This window comes from Schistocerca piceifrons, chromosome 2, assembly GCF_021461385.2.
Source record: "Schistocerca piceifrons isolate TAMUIC-IGC-003096 chromosome 2, iqSchPice1.1, whole genome shotgun sequence".
In the NCBI taxonomy this organism is placed as follows: Eukaryota; Metazoa; Arthropoda; class Insecta; order Orthoptera; family Acrididae; genus Schistocerca; species Schistocerca piceifrons.
In genome coordinates, this window is record NC_060139.1 from 170,935,300 (window position 1) to 170,959,099 (window position 23,800).

Below are 23,800 nucleotides of genomic sequence, written 5' to 3' on the forward strand. Positions count from 1 at the left end.
AACTGGCGAAGAAAGGAACAAAGGAAAACACACAAGCAGAAGGGGCAGGATGATAAAAATTCTGTAGGGACATCAGCGAATAACGTCTATGCTACTAGGTGGTACTGTAGAACGCAAATACTGCAGGGGAAGGCAGACTGGAATATATCCAACAAATAACTGATGGTGTAGGATACAAGTGCCTGAAGAGGTTAGAGCAGGAGAATTCGTGGCGGGCCGCATCATATCAGTCAGAATAAATGGTCACTCAGAAACAATGTTTATCGAGAACTTATTTTTTAACGAAGTCTGAATACCTTTTACGATTGTTTCCGCAGCACTGGAACGTAATAAACCTAAACGACCACGCTAAGATGCAAAGACTGGAATCTGAATATCAAAGAGACGTTACATGAAAGGGAAAGTATAGTCGTTGGGTGACTATTATGAGGATTTAGAGTGCCTTGGACTGAATTTATATTTGGTCCTGGCAATTTTTCCATTTTTCCCTGTTTACCTCGAATAACTATGTCGTTTGGACATAAAATTCTCAGATATTTGAAAATTAAAACACATGTAACTTTTATGAAAAATGAAAGTCTTCTTTTTCTAATTATATATGGCACATCACATTCTAGTTTTCATTGAAAATATAAATTATTAATTACTTTAATTTTTTCCATTTTATTCATTTTGAACTTAATGGAAATGCTTATAGAACTTATAGCCTTAATTAAAAATCTACATCAGTTGACAATCGAACATGGGCCGCCCAGATAGCAAGCGAAAATTGTTACAGAGCCACGTGACCCACTCAAAAATCATTCTAGTTTTAGCGAATTAAAGATGCTCGGAAAACTTCGAAATCGACTTTCTCGAGAATTTTTGAGTAGCATCCATCTGCATCGTGGAATTTATGTGGGTCCAGTGGGGTCTACTTGTTAGGTAAGAATCACTGGAAAAGAAAAAAAAAAAAAAGACTTTTGCGAAATTCTTTTGAGGAAGTTAAAAGAACTCGGTCGTTGTCGGCTTTCTTGACCTTGGAGTTGGTACTTCACTTGGGAATCGAACCCTGGTCCTCAGCTTAGAAGCCAGACACGCCGACTAAGATACAGAGGAGGACGCGCGTCCAGGGCCGCTTCTGTTTACAGTTCATCTTGAGAAACGGGTGGATGGCGCAGCAGGCTCCGTGAAACTATTCAACGGCTGTTCTCTACAGGAAGGCTGCAAGGCTAGAAGTCTGTGGCTAAACGGAGGAAGATTTGCAGGCGATCGACGATTGGTGCAGAATTTGAAGTTGACTCCGAGCGTATTTAGAAGTAAAATAGTGCGAGTAGATGGGTGAAGAGATCCACTACTGTTCGATTACGCTAACTAGCGTAATATACCTAGCAGTAGCCACAAGGAACGACCTAAACAGAAACGACCACAGAAAACTAATAATACGAAAACCAGATACCAGGCTGAGATTTATTGGGAGAATTATAAGAAAGTGGTTTACAGCATACTCGTTCAACCGATTCTTGAATGCTCTTGAGCAATGTGGGACGTTTACCAAGTAGGACTAACAGAAGATATGGAAGAGCTCCAACAAAGAGTAACGTGTTTCGTCACGGTATCGACGGAAGTGTGTTACAACAGACGATCAACGTATGTACTCCAATAGCAGGCATTTCAAGAGAGTCGTTGTGCATCGTGGAGAGATTTATTGTTTAAATTTAGAGAACTCATCTTCTTATTTTCTCCAACATACGTCACGCGAAATGACAACGACGAGAAAGTTAGACAAATTAGATGTCATACGGAGCTTTACCGACAATCGTATTCACATGAAACAGGGAGGAGGGAGGAGGGGAAGAAGGAAAGAAGGAAAGAAAGATAGAAAGAGAGAGAGAGAGAGAGAGATAGTAGTAGCAGAATTATGCTCCTCCACACACCAAAATGTAGCTTGCAGCGTATACACGTAGAGACTGACCGATAAACAAGATTTCGTGTTATTTAAACCCTTCGTATTACTGAAAATCACAAAACCGGCACAATATTCCTCTAAACATGTAAGAAACTGCCAGATTAGATATACGGGTTGGTTGAAATCAAGAGTAATCCTCGATAACACGACTTTCATTCCATTCGAAGCAGCGTCAGGAGTGCCTTATCACAAAGGGAAATTTTTCTCTCTGCTCTGTCACCTTGGTACTGCAGACAAAAATAGCTGTCCAATGACTATGTTTCAACATGTCGCAGTACGTGTTCCTCTTGCGTTATCGTAAGTAAATGTAAGAAACCGTATCTAAACTAAATAATCAGAGTCCTGTTTTTCAAAGCGTTCCGATTCATTGGTTTACGTAGGCAGAATATGGTTTACCACATTATCTCCACCGAAAACACACTGCACAATGGTCATTTGTAGTTTCTCAGCACCACCAAAAGCAAAACTTTCAAAGATTATTGAAGTCCATGGCGAACACACGACGCTTCTACGAGCTCTGAACAATTGAATACTAAGAAATGTTACTGCCACCAAAAGTGGTCTCTGGCCCACACTGTAAGGTGGCCAGCAGAGTGCAGACGCAGGTGTAGATAGACGGATAAACAGAACTGTCGTATCAATTATATGTGACAGGACCCACAAACCAGTACAGTATTCCAGAATGAGATTTTCACCCTGCAGAGAAGTGTGCGCTGATATGAAACTTACTGGCAGATTAAAACTGCGTGCCGGACCGAGACTCGAACTCGGGACCTTTGCCTTTCGCGGGCAAGTGCTCTACCATCTGAGCTACCCAAGCAAGACTACGAAGGTAGGAGACGAGGTACTGGCAGAAATAAAGTTGTGAGGCCGGAGCGTTAGTCGTGCTTGGGTAGCTCAGATGGTAGAGCACTTGCCGGCGAAAGGCAAAGGTCCCGATTTCGAGTCTCGGTCCGGCTAACAGTTTTAATCTGCCAGGCAGTTTCAGTACAATATTGGCTGAAATACTAGAGCATCAGTCGATAATACGACGCTCTTGTTCGATTCTATATATAGGTTAGTTCCTTGTCTGGCAGGTTAAATTTTTCATTCTGCTCCAAACGAGCAACATATTCTGTAACTGAACATTACAACAGTGCTTCACGGAAGCGACCTCTTTTGCTCATCTTGGTACTGCACACAACTAGCTGGCCACTGATTGTGTTTCAGTCGCAGTATGTGTTCCTTTTTTCTTCACCGTCGCAAGTAAGACGCATGCATATCAGAGTGTCATACTCAGAAAATGGACTTATGGTGCAGAGGAAGGAATCCTGTATGGCCGTCCTGGGCTAGTTCCTAGCGGATGTCGTTTGCCAGTGCCGTACTCCGATCTGTTATGAAGCGTCAAGTTTGTTATGTGTCGTCTGGATGAGTGTTGGTGTGGTTTTGTGTTGCTTTAGGGCGCAAAAAACAACTGGGGTCCCAACTGACAATAGAAGGCAGCTAAAAACAGGAGGTCCAAAACTACAAATTGAATGGCCTTTGCCATATTGCTTTGGCGGATAAAAAGTAACACACGGTCGACAGCAGGCGCGTCATTTGCTAAAACGGACGGCAAACCCAAGCGGGAACATAAACGGTTAAAAAATGAGCATTCCATCAGGAAGTGGCGGACAGTTAAAACTTGGGCGCAATGTGTGATGGGCGCTTGTACAGTGTTGGGGTTTGTTTTTGAATGGACGAAGTGAAACCGGGTGTTAGTTAGCCCGTAGCTTACGGCTATCAAACAGCGTCAGGGTGGCAGTCCACATATGACGGATGGATCACGATCAACAGTGTTTGCCGCAAAGACTAGTGATCAGGAACTTTACAGTGCCACCTTTCTCCTCCTGCCCAGGCAAATACTGGCAGCGTAAATTTTCCACCACCAGAATTCGAACCGGGACCGGCGCCTCCTCGAGTCGAGATCCGTCGCAGATGCGTCCTCTACCTCGGTGGCAGGCAAGTGTAGTAAAAGCCTAAATTTTGTGATGGCTTGCGGTTTAACACATGAGATCTACCGAAAATATTTTGCTAAAGGTCAGAGTTGTACGTCCCGTTTGATTCCGGGAAGAATCTAGATACCTCAACATTTTTCTTGCTAAATGAACTGTTACTGTAGAGTGTGTATTAAGAAACTAACGTGTTGTTACTGTAGCGTGTGTATTAAGAAACAAACGTGTTGAGTATTCACCAGTGAAACGCAAAAGGCGGTCTACAAGAGAAATTGCTGTAGTTCACAGGCAACATTTGAAGCTTGATTCCTCTGAATATGACTGGCAGCGTTGTGTCTGTCTGTCTTTCTCTCTCTCTCTCTCTCTCTCTCTCTCTCTCTCTGTGTGTGTGTGTGTGTGTTTTTCTCAAAAGCTGTCTGTTTGCCACCGTTATCTCGCAACTGCGATTGACTAGCTTCCTACAATGCAGTCAGCTAGCTATACAACTAAATTACAGGTACTGCCTGCCATCGAGCAATGCAGTCAGCCAGCTAGACACCTCAATTACAGGCACTCTAAATGGGACTGTCACTTATTACACAATTAATTTACATTAAATAACGCACTGTAAATGGGACTGTCACTTATTGCTCGTCCGCAGCTCGTGGTCGTGCGGTAGCGTTCTCGCTTCCCGCGCCCGGGTTCCCGGGTTCGATTCCCGGCGGGGTCAGGGATTTTCTCTGCCTCGTGATGACTGGGTGTTGTGTGCTGTCCTTAGGTTAGTTAGGTTTAAGTAGTTCTAAGTTCTAGGGGACTGATGACCATAGATGGTAAGTCCCATAGTGCTCAGAGCCATTTTGACTTATTGCTCAATCAATTTACATTAAATAAAAGACAAGAAATGTAATGTTCTAGCATTTATTTTCGGCTTTCTTCTTTACATGATTTATCTCTGTATGTATGGGAGGAGGTAAACAGTTCCGGCATTCGCCTTACAACCAAGGAAAACCTCCCGAAAACCCTGGTCGGAACTGAGGGGCCGGCTGCCCGTAGACACCTCGACGAACTGCAGGGGGACCACGACGCTTGGTACTGGTCACGTAGAGTCGTCGGCAAACGATGCGTGACAGACGCAAGGAGTCGATAGTCTCTCAGCTGTTGCGTGGATCGGCCGACACGTAGCAAACTCTTGCGTCGATAGTCTCTCAGCTGTTGCGTAGATCGGCCGACACGTAGCAGACTCTTGCGTCGATAGTCTCTCAGCTGTTGCGTAGAGCAGTCGACACGTAGCAGACTCTTGCATCGATAGTCTCTCAGCTGTTGCGTAGAGCGGTCGACACGTAGCAGACTATCACCGACCCGCAGCGTAGTGTCACGCTGTCCTGAAATTCAGTCCACTGCAGTCCAGTTCAGTCCAGCAGGATAGGGCAACACGGAGTGACGGCAGCTTTACAAGAGAAATTTTTCACGTAAGTACAGTTAAGTTTTGACTCCACAGGTCCATCGGCGAATACGGGACTGCGGCTCTCTACATCAAACTCACACCACTGCAGGCCTACCTGTTGGAATCTTAACGCGTCTGTGCTTCAACACATCCGTCTGATACTACTCTTCTGTGACTGGATCGGTACATCTGGAACAATTTCTGCCTACAGGGTTGAGATTCACGTATTTAGTACACTCCTAGCCCACCCACGTGTCTGTACTGTACACGTCTGCGACTTAAGCCGTCGGAGATGTTACGATGTGAGTCTGAGAATCTTCGCTGTGAGTCCACGAACTGAGTGTCTGCGCTATACATCCACGAGGCTAAGTATTTGCGACCGTCCAAGTCTACGAATCTACGCTACGCGATCCGCACTACGCGTTCACGAGACCACACTTTGTGTCCACCCGCCAACGGTCAGCCGAGACAGTCTGAAGCAGTAACCGTGAAGACCCTCCTGCGAAGACCGACGAACGGTCCAGCAAGGCGACGCATGGCCTAGAAGGTCCAGCGTAAGGTCTTCTGGGTGTTACACGTGGTAGCAACAGGACTGGCATCGCGCTATAAGGCGTTTGCCATTGCCCTTGCAGTGTTCTTCTCCTGACCGAAGCATCACGTAAGCTCGCGGATACTCAGTGTAGGCTCGTGGACGTTTAGTGCAGATGCAAAGCGCAGATTCACGGACGCGTAAAGTAAGAGTAGCAGATGCGTAGACTTGTGGAGGCACAGCACAGACTCGCAGAGGCGTACTGCTGGCAAAGATTCTCAGAGGCGCAGCGTGCCGTTCCGAACGACTTGATTCGCAGGCAGCTTAGATATCCAGTCCTAGATACGTCAAAGTCACAGCCCAAGTCACAGTAGAAATGGTAGAATCCTAGACGTAGTACTGCGCTAATTTATTGGAGTCACAGAAGAGCTGTTCCAGACAGATGTGTTGAACCACACACGCGTGAAGTCACCAACGCGTAGTCGTGCATGCCCGTATGTCGCAGATATGAAGAGCCGCTGATGTGAAGACCCGCGAACTTGCATCCGCCAACGAACTTGTCGAGTCACAGACGAAGCTGAAGTCACGCGAAAACTCGCAGTTGCCGTCACCCCATGTTGCCATCACTTGCTTCTGAACTGGACTGAATTTCAGAGGCAGCGCGTCTCCTTATATAGCCACTGCGGCTCTGTTGAGTGCCGTTTCCGCGGAAACCTGGAGCGATATTGTTGTTTCGCCGCCCTGGTTCTAATATTACAATAATCGGTAATTTGTTTCATGTGTAGCCTCTTTGTAATACCTATAAGACACAGCTGACCCAAATCTTTCCGACAACGTAGCCTTCAGCTTTTTTGACGTGTTTAATTACTGGTAGCGATTTGCAACCTCTAAGCTACTGCAGAAAAGCATTCTCTAATCTTGATCCTCAATATAATTTGGCAACATCCGTTAGGATTTTCACGTCGAAAGCGGCAAACCTTCCTCCGCGCATCTAAAATCCTCATCGTTTGGATGTTTTGGATCAAAAATAAATGTACCACTCGATTTTTAATCATTGTGAAATGAAAAACATTATTTTTCATAAGAATATTCTTTCCCACTTGCAATCCATTATACCAAGAAAATAGACATTACTTCTGTACACACTGAGAAGTTCATACTACGTTTCGATGCGAACATGCGCCCGACATATACACGGAATTTTGTTCAGTCTTTCAATACGTTTGTAGGTATTTTGACGAGTGGGACGATGTCGTTTAATGAGTCAGAACACCAAATTCAGCGCTTTAGCACTGAAACAAATTCGTGTAGGTAATACACAGGCAACATTACGTAGTACAATGAGAATGTAAAAAAAACCAAAAGTGCAGGCCAGTCATTAGCCAGACGACCTGAACAGAGAAAGGGCAAATTTGTTACTTTTGGTAACATCTGTCAGTCACGCCATGCTGATATACGACTATAAGAGTACCATAGAAACTGTGAGGGTTTCCTGTAGTGTCTTACGAAAGTGGTCGACTGTTAGATGTCCACGACCCATAGAGGAAAATGGACGTCGTAATCTTGACCATTGCGTGAGCCAGAATGCGTGGCAATATGTGGCAGAACCGATACAGAGTTATAATTCCCGGGGCAGCAAAAGCGATTTGGAATACTGAATCATCGACTATGTTAAACCACGTAATTGGCCTCGCCAGAAAACCACGTCTTCCACGAGCATGTCTGCTCGATCAACGTATCACGGGGCGGATGCAGATGGTTACAGTATTACCATATGGGGTCGATTGAAATTTGATACTTTCAGAAGGCAGTAATATTACTTCTAACCTACTGAATCCGTTACTAAATTATGTTGTTCCCATAGGTCGTTACTTTTTCCAAACACTGCAATCACTATTTTGGATTCCGAATTTGAGGAGCGTCTATATTGTCCAATAGGAATAGACGGCATAAAACGCAACCCCACAGAACTAACAAACTATGAATTAGTAATCTACAGGAAATGCGTGACCTGTGAGTACATTTATGGCGCCGTGTATCTCGGGGATACATTCTGGAGACTCGAACAACCCATGCCAAACGTCTTGCTGTTATTTTCAACACCAGACGCTGGGGAACATGCAGTTCACTTCCTGCTCATAATATTGTGACAAAACACTACATAGAATTTATCTGTTTAGATCAAGCAGCGCGAAGTTAGATCAGCATTCCGATATTAATCGACAAGGGCAGAATAACCTTAACCGTATTCTGTACACTTTTGGAAATTAGTAGAGAAGTATTGGCAGAACAGAAGCTGTGGGGATTGTTGTCAAAGGCGCCTGGGTGGCTAATTCGGGAAGAACACAGCCCGTCAAAGCCAAGGTTCCGGTCCGAGTCCCGGAAGTTTCATAGCAGTGTTCAGGGGTGTTTCCTAACGTTACAAGACAAGCGTTACTGTAATTAACGGGGTACAAAGGACGTTTAAATTGCAGCTTGTACATGAGAAATATTCTACATCTTACTTTTGTTCTTCACCGCTCATACATGACAACAAATGTTCTAACTTAGACAAGAACAGACTGACAAAACATTTATAAATAGTAGCGTCCTTTAGCTACAAACAGGCCTGACCTTATCGACGGGTCATATAGAGACGTTTCAACAGAATAAACTGAAACGTTGTTGTAACGAAAAAAACACATTTCAGTAGTTCGATATATAGTACCAGGGTTAATAAATTATTGATATAGCAGTGATTGATGCTATGTACACAAATGGAGAATTTGACTGACATTATACCGAAAGTATCAGTCCACTGGGGACTCTAGAAATTTAACATATTATCGTTCCCCCAAATCCTTCAAGTCTGTCATAATTACAATTTTCATATAGTTGTGCATTTGAAAATGTTTTTATAACAGATCACATCATCTAATTCGCAGCCAGGACCGTACAGCAATGTTGTTTCCCCGATAAAAGCTTATTTTACTACATTGTCTTTACTTTTGACTTGTCTTCGAACAAGTGTTCAACTTCCTTTGCGACAGCCTCAACATTATTCAATATAATCGTAGAGCAATGGTCATTACGGTAACAAATGAGAGCAACAACTGTCGGTGCCGACTCGCTCTACCCCTGTTACATTACACTGGCAACTCAGGCCTACTAAATTTTCTGTTCATCTGTTGCACTCAGTAATTTCGCCTCCTGCATTACTTGTCAGGAAAGCAGAAATGTTTTTGGAGGTACAGAGTTCGTTCCATGATGTAAAGAACAGTGGGATACAGCCATGACCTTCAAGCTGGGTCAAAAACTTTGGACATATTACGACGAAATGTCGAAGCGAAGAGATTCATTCTCTGGTTGCGTCTGATGAACGCGCTAGGAGGAATGCCAGCGAGTGGTCATTCGCTTATATGTAGCAGAGCATCCAATTATCCGATACAGTTTTAATTCTGTCAACTGGCCGCTTCCAGACTGCTGAACGTAGGTTCTACGTATTGCTTGGTCTTCGGCTATAGCGCCAGGATTATCATAAAGTAACGAACGTTTTGATATACGAACCGCACAGTTCTTCCCGCACCCCCGCTGCTATATCAAAGAGCTTCATAATCCTTGGCGCCCGTAAGACGCTGAAAGCGAACAGGAACAGTCGTTTACTATTTGTCCGTACGGTTTTAAAATATGTAAAAAGTCAACGATAGCGTAAAGCGTGAGGCTCGAAGTATTATATGGTTTCTAAATGAAAAAAGTCCGCCCTGTCGAAATTTAGACAGGTAACCGAAGTTTATAGACATGAGATGAGTGAAACTTAAGTTCGAAAATGGGTCTTCTTGTTTAAGCCTCCTACTTCCAGATTTTTTTTTTTTTTTTTTTTACAATGAGTACGACTGGGGCCAATGTAACCTCAAGTAATTAACACGGGATATATTGGCAGTATTTTATTTATTTTAATGAACTAACATAAAAGCATACATTGCTGATTGAAACCAGGTAAAACATGTATACAGATCTTGTCTTAATCCTTGTTATTATACATGTGTGTGAAATCTTATGGGACTTAAATACTAAGGTCATCAGTCCCTAAGCTTACACACTACTTAACCTAAATTATCCTAAGGACAAACACACATACACACCCATGCCCGAGGGAGGACTCGAACCTCCGCCGGGATCAGCCGCACTCTTGTTATTATAGATCATTACATTTAAAAATGGTTCAAATGGTTCTGACTACTATGGGACTTAACATCTGAGGTCATCAGTCCCCTAACTAACCTAAGGTCATCACACACATCCGTGTCCGAAGCAGGATTCGAACCTGCAACCGTAGCAGTAGCGCGGTTCCGGACTGAAGCACCTAGAACCATTCGGCCACCACGGCCGACTACATTCAAAACAAAGCAACTCTTTGCATTTAAAACAAAGAATCTCTGAATGTTGCTTACAGACAAGAGGAAATCATCTGCACGTTTCTGTACGTTTTCCGTCCACTGAACGTTCGCATAGGGAGCACTGTCCACATTTTGCCCCCGTATGCACTTCTACTGAAGGTGGAAGACGAGAAAGAGAATCTTTGCTGCGCCGACTTCTGTTTTTCTGTACTAGACATGTTCCCAGTTCCAGAAGAAATTCTGATCTTTTGTAGTTGGTTTTTACTCCAGTCAGGATATAAGTCCAGCCAAATGATGAAAGCGTTTAGGGCACTAATATCCAAAATATTATGAAAAAACAACCATGGGCCATATTTTTGTCATACGTTTCGTGGTGTGCGTCCTGTCTAACTTTTCCATTCTGTCTACACCTGATTTAGTTGCATTATAGTCTAGGATTATAATAGGTTTTCCTGCTTCGACGTCACCTATTTCCTCTCTGAAATGCATAGTACTCAGTAATGTCAATATCTCACCCTTCTTTGGGCAATGGAAGCCTATTATAGTTGATTCCTGAAATCCTAAGTGACATGAAGCTGCAGTTCTTCAATAGCTTCGATAAATTCTGCCGGCAGTTCACAACGACTTTTTCTTAGTGTTCATAGTAGAGTCATTTGTTTTCGTTCTAGTTACTTTGCCAACTCCAAACTTGTAAAGAAGGTATCTGTTGTGTAATATCTACCACTCCCGGATAAATGTTCTGTCAATTCTAACACTACTCATTTTCTCTGATTTATTTCTCTAGGCTGGCCTTCGCCCTTTCCTGTGGACACCTGCAAGTGTGTTACATAGTAATTAGTGCTGTCACATGCAGCCGATACCTTTATACCATTTTTTCCAAGTTTAGGAGGGATGTACTGACGAAATAGACACATACCCCTAAAAGTTACCAGTTGTTCAGAACTGTAATATTCTCTTGTGATTCGTATGCATCAATTAATGTGCTCACCCAGTTTTCAAATAAATCCCTTATAGGAGACAAATTATCAGAGCTACGATTCTGTCATCGGTGCTGAACATCATCAAACCGAATACAGCGTGATATTTCTGTAAAACGGTTCCTAGCCATAGCACTATTGAAAATAGGTCAGCCATGCTCTTCGTTCCACAAATTCACTATGCCCTAATTACCCCCATTGTACACTCCAGTGAGAATAACCAGCCCAAGAAAGCATTCAGATTCTTCTCTATCAAGATCCGTCCATTTGTTACCGATAGTGAAGTTACCTTCTTTGTTGGTCCACTTAAAAATAATCTAGAAAATGCTGGTCTTCATAAATAGTTCAAATGCTGACTGCACAGTTATTACGTTCGTTACAGTATGCCTCGTGGGACCTGGAGCCGTCTTCAATATATTTCGTGCTGGGTGTCTCCCATGTAACCAAACTGGATTCTTTCCCCATGTTTCATTTCCATTTCTTGACCTATAAAAAACGGGATTACTATTTTACCTATGTACTTACATATTGTTATTATTAGTACCATCATTAAAGTTTTTGCAAACATATGGTAGATTATAGACTCTTACTTGAAAACATTCTGATTTGAGTTGTCAGCAGCTTCAGTTAGTAGATTTTCCAAATCTCCAACATCTTCATCAGAATCTTCAGTTGATGCACTACCTCAGAAGTGATAGCATCAATCTCTTCATCGTCATCAGGCGGTATATCTCCTAATTCCTATTCTTCATTCAAAATTGCTTGTATTACAGAACTACTCAAACGTTTAGTGTAGTTCTTGCAGACATGGGCAATCTTGTTCATCCTTGGGAACTAGTCCACTGGTTATCGCTCTTTTTTGAGAACCGTTCGTTTTTACTCGTTCACCATTCATTTGTGCCTGGTAACGGTTCTTACGAAAAATTGAAAATTAGTAGCATAGGTGACTGAAGATGGAAGGCGCCAAGAGAGGCACTTACCTCCGCCATGGAGTACAGAGTTTTTATTCATAACGGAATTCTCACACGGTTGTAAGTTTCGTGACTCTGCAAAATCTCTCGTTTAGCCAATTGTAGCCTTATGTGGCTGATCGCTGTGAAATAATATAAGGCAGCGCACAAAAAACCAGGCCCGTGTACAGACTGCTCGCCAATTACGCTCGATTTGTTGACCGCTACGAGCAGAATAGATAAACATGTAATAATTAGGCAGTGAAGAAATAACAAATAAGCTAATGCAAACAATAGCTTTGAAACAATATATGACGATTGGTGTGCGACAATAAGCAGTTTAATACTAGGGGCCAATTTTTCGTGCGCCACCATGTACAACTGAAATATTATTGTGAAAGATATCATATTCTCTTTACAAAATGTGACACCAGGCACTCGATTATGTGGCGCAGGCTTCATTCGGTTGTAAGTCGGTCTGCCTTCCACAGCAATGACATGCTCTTTTACCTTGCATCAAAAAAAGGACAGTGAATGGCCACTTTCTTTGCATGTGCAATAACAAAAAAATCTTGCTTCTTTACAAGTATTTATTTTGCTGTTTATCGAAAGAGTGAAGTAAGCAGATATGTCGTTTTGTTACCTGAAAAGATGTTTTTATTACATACCACGAAATTTTTATGTAATTTATGTAATTGTAACATACATTTTAATTACCTGTCATGGACGCTGAATAGAATACGAAAAGAACCAGAAGTCCAGAGTTAAAAAAAAAAAAAAAAAAGGTTTGAAACAGACATAGAATGGGTGTGCGCAGCGAATGAAACGAACAACAACTCGATACTGAACTAACTATGAACAGTCGGCAGCGGAACTACGACGAGTGGCCACGCGAAGAAGGACGAGTCTGGCCGAGCGAGACCGAGACAGACGGGAACGGGAGCGAGGCTGGATCGAGACCAGCCAACGTATCGTTGCGGGAACGAGAAGGACCGTCTCCCGTTCCCGGGAACCATTAGCAGAGATCTCTATTGTACATGCTGAGCAAAGCACTAACTACAAATGAGGCAATACACAACAGCGGCTGAGGCAAGAAACGGCAAGAATGGGTATAAATAATAAGTGGAAAATGCTAATCTCATTGTTGCGGGTCTTTCGTGTAACATCTGTTCAACGTAAAATTCGTCATTCTGTTTCCATAACGCTACATTCAAGAAACAAAACTAAAATTTAGATTGGGGTCATGCTGACCCCAGTGGTACTCAGTGCTTAGCCCACGAATAAATTTTAATATGTTGTAAACGTAAAACTGAACAATATGTCATTGCATACAAGCAACTTATAGAGAAAGCCACAAATTTTGAAAGTAATCGTTGTGAAAATAAGGGAGACATATATTTCAAATGTGCTTATGGGGTCATATTAACCCCAGAGGTACTAGTGGGGTTAATGGCGGGCTAGCGAATATTCATACCGAAGAATGATCAGACCGACCTTCAGTTGTGAATAACGAACTAAAATCAGAATGAGGAAAACATTCGTCAGAGTAGATGTTTCACTACTCATTGGCACGTGACCATCGGCACTACACATTGGCGCAGTGCCAGAGCGTTGCATGGTCTGACGAATCCCCATACCTTCTTCATTATGCCGATGGAGGGCAGTGGAAAAGCTCCTTGATAACCATACTGCAGGACGGAGACAAGCTGGTGGCGGCTCCATTATGCTCTGTGGAAAAAGGGTCCAGTGAAGCTTGTGCAAGGCATCGTGACGGCCAAGGAATATCGTACACTGGTTTCAGACCACGTACACCGCTTCCTGACGATCATGTTTCCCGACAGCAGTGGTATTTTTCAACAACATAATGCGCCATGTCACAAGGCCAGGAGTGTGATTGAGATCTAGGAAACCAGATTCCGCGGACTGCTAGACAACAATTCATGAAAATGGTATTAATGTGTTTTATTACAAAGAAGTAAATCACAATACTTAACTTTGAATATTACACACATGTGTCGCAAACAAAATAAACAAGCTCTTCAGAATATGCAATTCTTAAGTCTGCTATAAAAGTGCTTGTTTGCTGTATGTGCAAACAAACTTCGTAGTCTTTATATTGAACAGCTATCACAGTAAGTAGATGCCTGATGCTGCTGTAGAGCTGGGCCGCGATCAGTCCGGAGCGGCCCTTATGTCATCTTCACATAGGGGCCGCTGCTGTTGCGTTGTCGTCCTGGAGAGGGGTCGGTCAGCGTGCAATTGGCTGAGGTCTTCTTCACAGCCGTCTCTGCTCTCTCTTTCCTGAATGGCGCGCCGGCGCTTGACTTTACGCTGTAACACCTTTTCTAACAAAATGTGATAGTTTCAGAAGTTGGAGATCGTTTGGTGTGGGATCTGTCAATTATGTTGGTGCATAGCGTGTGTGTTAGTTTCAGTACATATCAAATCCTGTACAGATACTCCAAACGGCAGACCAAAATGGATTTAACTTAGCAAATACTTAGTTAGCTTCATTGGTGACGAACTACACGAAACCTGAGATATTGGGTACCCTAGCCAAATAGAGTGATGCCATTTACTGTAGTTCTTGAATTCCTCAAAGTACAAGTGACTTCGGGTAAAATTTTTACAGGGTTATCAGTCACTAACTTGCGAAACATAGACCATACATAACGTTTTCGTTGATGATTTAAGTGACCGAAACAGCAGTTAGGTGCACATTGCAGCCAGACGCAATTACAATGACTTTATTTCGTGACAGAGAAATGGCTACAAGGAACTTCAGTTTTAGTTGCCTGTAAGAACACAGTCCGGAGCCGAAGTACACTTGAAACATGTTGAGTTGACTAGCCACTGCTTCCCGTGCATGTGTATGAGACAATTTATTTTCAGACATGATCACTAGTTGTAGGCGATGTTACTTATGTTTGTTCCCTTTGTTTAATAATTACTTACGTAGAATATTATATCAGTGAGTGTATTACATTATAAGAAAGTTTAATTTCCCTGTCGGAATATTATACCAGTGTAAACTAATGAGAGGTATGTAAATTTACACATCGTTAAAGTTTGAACGCAGCTCCCGTTTCAGACTTGTTTGCACGCAGTTACGAGCTAGCGTAGCGGGGAGTCGGTCGCGTCGGCCTTGCGTACGTCGTGTATGATGCACTTTTTTTTTTTGGTCATCAGTCTATTGACTGTATCAGGATTTTGGCGTTCACGCACTATGTATTTTGTAACACAGAGAATATATGGCAGTCTGTTGGGTGGAGAGTTAATACGAACACCCAAGAATCATCCATAGTTCTTGGTATCGAGTACTTTTGATCTATGTTGCCGATATTTTTCACTCTATTGCTTAAATTTGGTACTTTTACTTATATAAGTACACGCTAAATAAAAAAATCTTAACTTGTCATCGGAGCTGAATTCGAAGCGAGGCTCATCATGATAATTCTACTCCAGTCAGTGAGATTCCAGGACGAAGGCGTGTCTGCAGATGCCCCAGAGAGCGGCCTGATACCACAACCTTAATGTCGCCCGCCATACGGCCCGACAGCCAGGGCTCAAGATGTATGATGTCATCGCTTTTCAAAGCGGGAAACCTTTGGTCGTCATTTGCGCCACCCATGAACCACAGCAGTACGTCGACGATATTCTATAATCTGCTTCGTTGCTCTTCGTCGAAAGCCGTCCTGGGCTAACATTTCAGCAAGATAATGATCACCACCACTCGGCGTGAGTTTCTACTGCTTGTCTTCGTGCATGTCAGACCCTACCGTGGCCAGCAAGGTTGCTGGTTCTCACCCTAATTGAGAATGCTTGAATCATTATGGGCAGGACCCTACAACCATCTCGGTATCTTGACGATGTAACGCTGCAACTGAACAGAATTTCGCATAATTACATTCTGGAGGAGATAGAAAAACTTAGTTAATCAATGCGAAGCCGAATAACTGCTTGCATAAAGGCCTGCGGGATACCATCGCGTTACTGGCTTGCCTTTGTTAAGTTCATTCTCTTGAATAAGTCATTCAATTTTTCTGAAATTTTTATCATTTGATGGTACATGTACATTACACTTATCAATTTCTTCCTCATACGGATAATTCCATCGTGGTGCTTCTTTATTCTTAAGAGTATATTTACATTTGAGATCTGATTCTCTGATGTTCTGTAACTTCATATTGTCATGTAGAAGAAGATGAAGTATATATACAGCTACAGAACATTCCAGTATAATGATTCTTGACATTTGTGCTTGCTTCTAGAATGTACTCGAACCGAATATAGAAATTAAAACTGTACAGTCTACGTGAGCTTTGAACTCACGAACCTTCATGCAACAGTTTAGTATCATAACTACTACGCCACGGTGTAAATCGGCCTTTTCGGTTCCATTGCTCCCTCCTTAAGGAGCAGAGTCTCGATGTTACGTCGTCCTAGTCCGGGAATGAGTCATCGGTCCTGCATACTCGGACTCCCGATGGCTGATTCTCGCCCTGGCGGTGATCTTCTTAGAACTTCTTTTGCCGCTGCGCTCTTCGTCACCCTTCCGCTTGGTGCCTGTCACTGGAGCTTCGAATTTACCCTTGGTTCGTCGTCTTGCGTAAGGGTCGAAATCGTCAACTTCATAAGTAACATCAGACAACTGTCTTACAACCAAAGTAGCGCCTGAGGTACTTCTCAGTGAGACAAACCTTCCGAACAGGAGTGAAGATACAGACGAGGTCACCAGGCTGGTAGACAACAGGGCGGTGGCTCGCATCATACCTCCGGCGATCTTTTTCTTGAGCCTGCAGCGTGCAGAGCCGAGCTAATTGCCGCGCTTCCTCAGCGCTGGTTAACACCTGGCCGATGTAGTCGTCGTCCACGTCATCAGGATGTAATGGAAACACAGTGCCCATCGTAGTTGTCATCTCACACCCATGTACCAGGAAAAATGTCGTAAATCCTGCGGTGTCTTGTTAGGCGGTGTTACAGGCAAACGTCACGAAAGGTAGCACCTCGTCCCAGTTTCTGTCGTCAACTTTGACGAATGTTGATTGCATGTCGGCCAAGGTCTTTTTAAGGCGATAAATAAGCCTTTTAGTTTGCGGATGGTAGGAAGTCGTCATGTGATGAGTAATATTTCACCTACGGTTTATCCCTGTCACAAGATTCGACTGAAAAACTTTCCCTTGATCAGTAATTAACAACCTGGGGTCACCGTGTTTTACTACAATGTCATCCACGATGAATTTGGCTACCTCAGATGCTGTTTTCACGGCTTTTGTAATGGCATAGCGTGTCAGATAATCAGTGCAAACAATAATCCACTAGCAGACATTAGAAATCGTCCGAAGAGGTCAATCCCAACACTCTGGAAAGGCGTTTCGGCTGGTGGAAATGGTATGAGTCGGCCAGGTGGTTTCTGAGGAACTGCCGTTCTCCTCTGGCACACTCTACAGTGCGACACATAGTGGCGGACACTCCTAAATAAATCTGGACAGAAAAATCTCTTGTGAATTCTATCGTATGTCTTAATAAATCCTAAATGTCGGGCCTCAGGTGTGTCATGTAATTTCTGTAGAACATCTAAGCGCATGTGTTTAGCAATCATTGGTAGCCACCTGTTTCCAAAAGGATCAAAGTTTTTCTTGCAAAGTAATCCATTAACTACCTCAAATTGTCCTTTCACATACTGTGACCGATTTAAGGCAAGTATAATTTGAGATATCTTGGCGTTCTTCTTCTGCTCAGCAGAGAGATCCTGGAGTGCAGAGAGACAGTCACTATCTTCATCAAAGTCTTGATGGTCTTGCACAGGGTTTCTTGAGAGACAGTCGGCATCTTGGTGCTTTTTTCCACTTTTGTACACTATGGTAATGTCATACTCTTGAAGACGTAGTGCCCACCTGGCGAGTTGTCCTGTTGGATCCTTAGGACCTGTAAACCAACAAAGTGAATGATGATCTGTAACAAGTGTGAATGGCCTCCCATGGAGGTACTGTCGAAACTTCTACATAGCGCAGATCACAGCGAGACATTCTCTTTCTGTATTTAAGTAGTTTCTCTAGGCTTTTCTAAGTGTACTAGAAGCATAGGCTATAACCTTCTCTTTTCCATCCGAAATTTGCACCAGAACGGCACTGATCCCATACCCTCTGGCATCAGTGTGTAGTTCTGTAGGTGCTCTTTCATCATACAGGCCAAGTACAGGATCGGTCGTCAGAGCGCAGCACATCGATAGAATCTTGTTGAGCTCCAACCCAGATAAATTTAGCATCAGCTTTTAACAACTCTTGGAGTGGCCTGGCTTTGATACAAAAGTCTTTGACAAGACGACGGCAATAAGAACATAATCCGAGGAAACTTCTCACATCTCTAATAATTTTTGGATTAGGAAATTCCGTTATATATCTCACCGTTTCTGGGTCTGGCCGCACACCTTCGTTTGACACAAGGTCTCCAAGTATTTTGATTTCTTTTGCTCCAAAGAGACACTTTCTTGGATAACGTTTCAGTCCGACTTGTTGGAGATACTGAAGAACGGACCTCAGCCTTTTTATATGTTCACCAAATGTTCTGAGAACACTATAATGTCATTTAAATAACAAAGACACATCGTCCACTTGAGGTGCCTTAGAAGATTATCCATCATCCGTTCAAAAGTTGCTGGTGCATTACACAAACCAAACGGCATTACCTTAAACTCACACACGCCCTCAGGGGTGTTGAATGCAGTTTTCTCACTATCAGCCGCATCTATTTGGATTTCCCAGTATCCCGAGTAAATGACCATGGTTGAGAAAAACTTAGCCCCCCTTCAGACAATCTAGTGTATCGTCAGTTCGTGGAAGAGGGTAAACGTCCTTTTTAGTTATCTTATTAAGCTTCCTGTAATCAACACAAAAGTGCCAACTGCCATCCTTTTTCCTGACGAGGACCTCTGCTGACGACCATGGGTTCTGCGAAGGCTGAATGATGTCATTCTTCATCATTTTCTGTACCTTGTCGCGAATTATTCGACGTTCCGTTGATGACACATGGTATGCTCTCTGGCTTATTGGTTGATGGTCTCCAGTGCTAATCCGGTGCTTCACAGTCGATTTGTCTAATTTCCTCTTCACCTGTGGATTGAAGCATTCAGAGAACTCCTGAAAAATGGCAAGTAGCTTCTTCTGTGGTTTCTTAGTGAGATCTGGTGATAGTCGAGATAGAAGATCTCGCTTGGTAGTTGTAGCGCTAATTTCGCCCACAGACTCGGCATGGGAGGTTTCGATGACGCTCAGCTGTTCTTCAATTAACGGCTCAGCGTTTGCTATGCTCATGTGTCTTGGAAGGATTTGCGGCTCTCGGCGACAGTTAACTATCCAAAATTCACCGAATCCGTTCTTAAACGAGACGACAGAGGCTGGGATGACCAAGCTATTCTTCAGTGGTATGCTTCCCTTACATTCCACTACAAGATCCGTGGGTTGGTGCATGGCATGACATGTGAGCTACCTTTCTAGCGCTGACTGCAGCAATGATCAGTTCATGCGGCACACACAGTCTCCACACAATCGGATGCGCATCTTCCCGTCCACGGAATCTCTTCTCGTCAAGCATAATCTTCGATCGATCACAATCTACAATTACCTGAGAAGCTTTCAAAAAGTCCTATCCGAGAATTAAGTCATGACTACACTCTTACAAGTAGAAGAATTCTAAGGACTGTGTATGGCCAATTATACCTACATGAATGACACATCTTCCTGTGGGTTTTACAGATTTCCCATTAGCCACCTTCAGCAGAGATGTTTTATTGTCGACGAATACGGTTTACTGCAACTGGCGACGGTACTTCTCCAAAATGACTGAATATGATACTCCAGTGTCCACAAGAGCTTGGGCTGGTCGGACATCCATGAGAATATCGACGTAGTTTCCTATCATTTTTGTAGTGATCGGCGGCGGAAAATTTTTCTCTTCGGCGACCTAACTTCCAAGGAAGATTTAGTTTTCCAGGTTGCGACGGCTAGGTGATAGGCTGGAGCTTCTAAACGGCGATGGAGACCTTGATCGGCGCGTTGGGGAGCGTCCTCTCCAGCAGCTAGCTTGCGGCGATGGTGACCTACGTTGTCCTGCACCCACATCTTCTTGTTCATTTTCGGCGTCCCGGAGTTGGCGTCGGCTAATATCGGTCTGTTGCCTTCTGGCACGGGCGTCATCAAATATCCGCCGCCTTTCTCGACAGTAGCGACGCACATGTCCCGGACGTCCGCAGTGGAAAAGTACTGGTTGGTTATTCTGGGTCCTCCAGACGTCAGTCTTCCTTGGTGCCCAAACAGGTTCCTCATGCGGCATTGCAGGAACGTAACTCTGCCTGGGTCTCGATCTTTTCACCGTTTTAAAGGGAAATAAAGGACGAGAGATTGGGTTCAATGTCTGTTCCACTTCCTCCCTTATGACCTCTTGAAGCGTCTCGGTTTTTTGTTCGCCTTGCAATCCAAGTACCTTCTGAACTTCCTCTCTCACTGTCTGACGAAGAACACTTGTGAAATCAGTTGCTTCCCCCATCACAGGCATCGATGCGACGTTTGGAAGCCGTTCAAACTTCTTGCGTGTAATCCTTTTTTGATGAATTGTTTCGATATACTGGCTCTATTTTATGAAGTCGTCTCACGTCGAAACCTCCTTCAGGAGTAGCGCTTGATACATGTTCTCAGCAACAACCTTCATGAGATGTGCAACCTTATCTTCTTCCTTCATTCTAGGATCCACTATTTTACACAGCTCCAAGACGTCTTGAATGTAGGATGCTGTAGTTTCTCCTGGACGCTGTGCCCTGCACTTTAATTTATGTTCAGCCTTGCATTTCTGTCGTTGTGTGTCGCCGAAATACTTGCGCAGTTCCACCTGGAATACTTCCCAGCTTGTGAACTTCTCCTCGTTGTTCTCATACCATTGCTTGGCGGTACCCTCCAAGTAGAAAATTACGTTAGCCAAACAAACAGTGTCACCCCATTTGTTAAATTTGGCTATATGTTCATCTACCTTCAGCCACTTTTTCGATCTTGGCCATCGTCACCAGAGAACCTGGAAGGACGTCTCATGTGGTGGCACACAAGCTGCTGTCATCGTAACATCCTCTTCATCTTCTGTCTCCGATATTTGGCGATCTGTTGAATATGGCTCTAACTCGGGTTTCTCGCCAAGTAAACGATGGCTCTGTCGTGGCCTGATGGGAGCCACTGTGTCGTTGATATGTCCGCTATCACAAGTTCCAATACCCAACGTCTCCACCAGAATAATGTCACGTATAAGAGGGTGTGATTCGATGAATGACGAACACTAACTTCACAAAGGATTATTCAGCACTTGCACATACAAGAGCAGGGTGCTAACTGCCTCCGGCCAGAACACAAACAGTATATATACAGCTACAGAATATTCCATACAATGATTCCTGACATTCGTGGCTTCTTCTAGAATGTACTCCAACCGAATACAGAAATTAAAATTGTACAGTCCAGGTGAGCTTTCAGCTCACGACCCTTCTTGCAACAGTTTAGTATCATAACTACTACACCACGGTGTCACTTCGCTTCTTCTGCGTCAATATTTCAATTTCCTAATTTTAAATTTTTTTAACAAAAATAACACCACTATTTCATTTAACGCACATAATTGTGCCAAGAAGCAACTTTTTCATGGCACATTTGAATTTTCACCCTGGCCAGCAGTTCATGCCAGCGAAAGTCAAGTGCCACCATATGCACAGTGGAGGAGGGGGGGGGGGGGCGATAAGCAGATGCAGCGACATGCCGAGGTTACCTGTGGTGATGTGGGACAACAAAGTGCTGTCTGGAGATTGGGAAAGAACTGGCCACATCAAGAGTATCTGACAGCCAGTGACTTGTGGCCGTGGTGTCCAGCAGACAAGTTTTTTGTGTGCCTGCAGAGGCCATACATAGTGAGTCGGCCGACCTTGTTTTGTATAATATCCCAGGGAGCTAACTGGTTGGACGTTGTTACGGGAAGTCGGAAGACCTGCGGCTGCTGAGGCCATCAGGAGAGGCAATTGCAGTAGAGCAAGAAGGAAGTAAGGAACGGGGTCGGCAACTTTGATTGGAATTCTGCGCCGAGCCGCTATGGAGGCTTGCATATGACATTGGTTGAATTTATTTTGCATAGCTTGGCTAACCCATGCAGTTGTGACAGTGAGTGCAATTCGGTGAGGACGAGCTGCGCGACATTTACAGAGCTGAGCACAAAAAAGTGGTTCAAATAGCTCTGAGCGTATGGGACTTAACATCTGAGGTCATCAGCCCCCTAGACATAGAACTACTTAAACCGAACTAACCTAAGGTCATCACACATATTCAAGCTCGAGGCAGGATTCGAACCTGCGACTGTAGCATCAGCGCGCTTCCTGACTGATGCGCCTAGAACGGTTCGGCCACAGCGGCCGGCTAGGTGACCACATCATCTGGTCTCGCTCACGAGTTTCTCCTCATCGATGTGGTTCACGTTGGCTGGGTGTGTAAGGCCCGATTAGGACTGCAACATATACAGGGTGTTTCATAATTCATGTCAACACTTTTAGAGGTTGTAGAGGGGGTTATACATAGTAACGCATGTCCGAAATGGTTCCCATGTTACAAGGAAAACAATATGTACAGATTTCACTCCTACTTGCAGTGGTATTACACCAGCCGTTCGATATAACGACCACCAAGTTTGTTTGCACCAAGGTACGGGCGCAGTAAGTTCGCATAAATTCTGTCCAACATGTGAGTGTATGGCTAATCACTCCTGCCGCAGCCATGATCTTCCTCCGACTGGACTGGTGTCTTGTAAACTAAACTCTTCATTTGGCTCCACAAGAAAAAGTTCAAAGTGTTTAAATCTGGGGTTCTTGATGGCCGGGTATGCAGTCCACCTCGACTGATCTCCCTGTCCCTTTGACTACTTTCAGATGGTTTACGACGCGAACTGCAAGGTGTACTGCCGCTCCATCGTGCTGGAACCAGCATTTGTTGAGGAATATGAAGTACCTGGCCCGCACTTAATGGGGAGGAAGGAGGTACGGCTCAATAACACGACCATTGCAGATACCTGCACTGACACTGATTCCGAAGGTGTGCTGAAATCTTCGTGTACACGTGGCTTTGAGGCTTTCTTCATCTCAACTTGTGGCTGTCTCGAGTGTTCAAAACACCTTTCCTGCTGAAATGTGCTTGGTCGGTGAATAGAATTCGCCTTGGAAACTGAGAAAAATCCTTGTAACGGTGCAAAAACAAAGTACAGAAATTGACACTTGGCACAAAATCCGGCGGGAGCATGGCGTGTACCTTCTGGTGGTATGGGTGAGGTTGCTATTATGCTGAACACGCCAGGTAGACGGGTAAGAGAAGCGATGGCACGTGTACTCGCTGGATGAAACACTTCCTGTTTGAATGTGACACTGTGCCGCCTTCTTGGAATACCACAGTTTGCTCTATCGCTTGTAAATTTTCCACTTTCCGCAGTCGTTGCTCTACTTTGCGCTTCAACGTAAATTAACTACGTTCCGGTGTACACTGCGAACGTCTTCTCAGGCATCCTGTTACTAGAGTACCAGTCGCCATAATGTCAACTTACACATCACCAGGAAG